Genomic DNA, 3,739 nt, shown 5'->3' with positions numbered 1-3,739 from the left:
AGCTGTATGACTCATCCCAGTCACCGTAGATGAGGCCAACGGCCTTCTGCTTCGCCATCCAAACCCTCCTATAAGTCGGCCTAAAACCAAAATGCGCTGCCGTGGCGTTCAGGAGCACCTTGATGCTAACCGATGCGTCAGCCCTAACCATTGGCATAATGAACGCCGAAATCACAGAATGATCCAAACTATTTTAATGTTCCTCAACAACCATTGACATCAATGATCTGTCCATGTCACATAAGAGAACATCTAATAATGCATAATTAAAAAGTATTACAAGAAATTTGTCAGATATTGTTAGATTTATCGACGAATTTACTAAAAAAAATCGTCGGGTGGGACACTTGTAATATCCACCTCTTTTATCGTTTCTGGTTTTAAATTAGCACAACACATACACTGAACACTCATATGAAAGCACTGATTGTTTTCCAGAGTGAGAGTGGTGGAAGTTATAACAGTCCCTGAAGTAGGTACCGGATTTCTGGTACAACAGCAGTTAGACAGCTTACTTACCATCTTTTTGAAGAACGAACAACAAGTATTCATCATTGACTTCACTTTTCGGCGGCCTCCTCTTCCTGTTCTATTGATCAAAGGCATGCGGCAGCGCCGACATGGGAAAGCCATCAGAAAGATTTCGATGGTAAGGGTGGCATGATCTCAATCGAGAGTCATTTCTCTTAGTGACTGACGAATGAAATCAACCAGACCCTCACTTACGTCAATTGTTTTTTTTTTTCCTGTGCTTTCCCTCTTCTTTCTTCTCTATTGACATAAGCTAGGTTCGCACTGTTGGTGCTTTCTGCCAGATTTAGTGTCGGAATAAATTTGACAATTGGCAGATTTTTTTTCATCCGATACTAATTACTATAAAAAAAAAATTTTGCCAGTAATTTTTACCGTCAGATTTTTTTTCAGCAAACTTAAATTTTAAAGATTTTAAAAAATGTGTTTAAAAATTAAATATATAATTTTAAATATTTAAATTCAATAATTTCTAAACTAATAAGTGAAAAAATACAACACTAATTAATTCAGATAATAATAAACTTAAAAACTTAACAAAGATAAGTCAATAATTAACTCAAAAAATAAACAAGTTAATATTAACTTAGAAAATTAACAATAATTAACTAATTAACTCAGAAAATAATTAACTCAAACAACACTAAAATAGAAATCGGAACAATGTAATTAGGGATCTTATACTTGTAGATTCATTCCGAAGAGCAACACCAAGTCCTATTGCTCTTTCTATGACACCAATGTTCTTACTTGAACTGATATCAAACTACATAATTATCACAGGATTTAAAAATAGAATCATAAAAACAGAATTAAAAATCAGAATAATAAATACAAAACTTAAAACACAAAATCATCAAAACAGAATTAAAAATCAGATTTATAAACAAAATTTTAAATACAAAATCATCAAAACATAATTAAAAAAATTTAAACCATCACTAACAATTTCAAAAAAATAGCTGAAGCCATCAGTAAGGAAATAGAAGAACATTAATCAACAAAATAATCAGGAACTAACCCGACACAGAGGCCCCATTCTTGAGGACGACAGCGTGGAGGAAAGTCTTGCTGTGTGTGGAGGACGACGATGTCCGGTGTGTGTTGCTGCTGTGCGTGGAGGATAGTCAACGACGGCTACTATTGATGCGTGAAAGACGATGACAGTTGCTGCTGGTGCGTGGCGCCGTGGAGGAGGACGGAGAGAGAAGCGCTTCAAGGATAAGGGAAGGAAAGGAAAGGGTTGCTTCACCGTAGAACACGGGTCAGGGTGCTGTGGGGCAACATCGCCGACGGAGAAGAGGGAGGAATTTCGTCGCTGTGAGAGGTTGAGAGAGGGAGAGAAAATTCGGCGCTCGGGGAATGGGGGTGTTTTGACGCTCTGAAAAATGAGACCGAAGAGAGAGGAGAGGTTTAAAGAGAGAGTCTGTCTTTCAAAATGCGGAGAGATGGTGTGTTATTTCAATTTAAAATAATTTTATTGACGGATAAATCTGACAGTAATATATTGCCTGTAACCAAAACGCAATGTTCCATTAATTGAGCTTTACCGACGGATTTATCAAATAATTATTCCAACGATAACGATCGTGCTAATTTTTTTTTCTCTAAATATTATCGGTGAATTTACCGTCGAAAAATTGAATTCGACAATAATTTTTTTATCCGAAAAATTGATTGTCAAATCTGCCTATTAATCCACTGCTAATGTTCAATGGTCAATTCAATGATATTTTACGGTTTTCTTGTAGCGAAGATATTAAGAAATTTAAATTAAAGCAAATAATAAAAAAGTATAAATGTAGCACATAATTAAAATCATAGATAGTATATAACATTTGTATAGCATATGAATCTTATTTTATTATTAAAGTAATAACGTATCAAATCAACACACTCACACATGCACACAAATTCTAAAAATAAACGTAATTTAAAATAATTAATTAAGTTAACGTAAAATAAGAAAGATTATTAGCCATAATTCTAATTGATTATACTTAATAAATTAGGCTAAATAAATCAAGAAGCACTATCAAACTCAAAAGAATGTCATGTTAGTAATTATAAAATATTAATTAATTTAAGAATTCAACTATCTTATACTTTAAGAATACATATTAAAATTACTAATCGAAAAAGTTTTTATTAAAAATACAAAATATTTAATTTTTCAATACATTTATTTTATATTTATTTAAAAAATTTAAATTTTTTTACTACTACTACTAATAATAATAATTTTATTATGTATTTTTAGAATATGTGTTAACTAAATTTTTAATATAAAATAAAAATAAATAATTAGACATAAGTGTAATTAATTACATTTAGTGAATTAGCTCGCTAAATAAATAAAGAAACACTACAAAAAAATTGTCACATATGCTATTAATTAATTGATGATAATCTTATATAATATTAATTGGACTAATAACATTATTTATTTACCTACTTGTTATATGCTTTGTATTTTTTTCGATAATATTAAAAAAAATAAAAAAATCAGTTTAAATTTAAGGATTTTTTATTTTAATAAATTAAATAAACGTAATAATTACTGAATTAAATAATTTTAAAATTTGTCACCAAAAAAAAATAATTTTAAAATTTATTATCGAAATTCGTTACTCTATCTTATTTCATTTACACTATAAACGAAATAATTTTATACGTATCTCGTTTACAGTATAAACGAGATAAGACACGTGGATATCTTATCTTGTTTACAGTGTAAACGAGATAAGAGAGGACGACGGCTATATATATAACTTGTTTACAGCGTTTGACCGGGTACCAGTTTGAACTTTTTAACTACTTTCTCCTCTCTTTTACCCTTTTTTGACCATATAATCGATAAATTCGACGATGGTGTACGTAGCTGGTAACAACTGAGATATCAACAGGCTGAATGAGACTTCGCATTATGCCGGGACAGCTGACTTTGCAGTTAGTTCTGTTGTGTTGAATTTTATGCAATCCCATATAGATATATGTGTGTATGTAGCCATGGTTAGGATAGTCGTCAAGAACTAGAATATAGTTTGTATAGTTAGGAATAGGTCACTGGTAGAAATTTAAAACTCTCTTTTATTTCACTTGTGTTAGGTTGTTATTACATAATTATTAGTTTGGAACTTTATTTTATTTCTTTTAGTTTCGTCAAATTTATAATTAGTTTTTTATTTTTTTTAATTTAGTTATTATA

Source organism: Arachis ipaensis, chromosome B01 (assembly GCF_000816755.2).
Source record: "Arachis ipaensis cultivar K30076 chromosome B01, Araip1.1, whole genome shotgun sequence".
NCBI lineage: Eukaryota > Viridiplantae > Streptophyta > Magnoliopsida > Fabales > Fabaceae > Arachis > Arachis ipaensis.
This window is presented reverse-complemented; position numbering follows the sequence as displayed.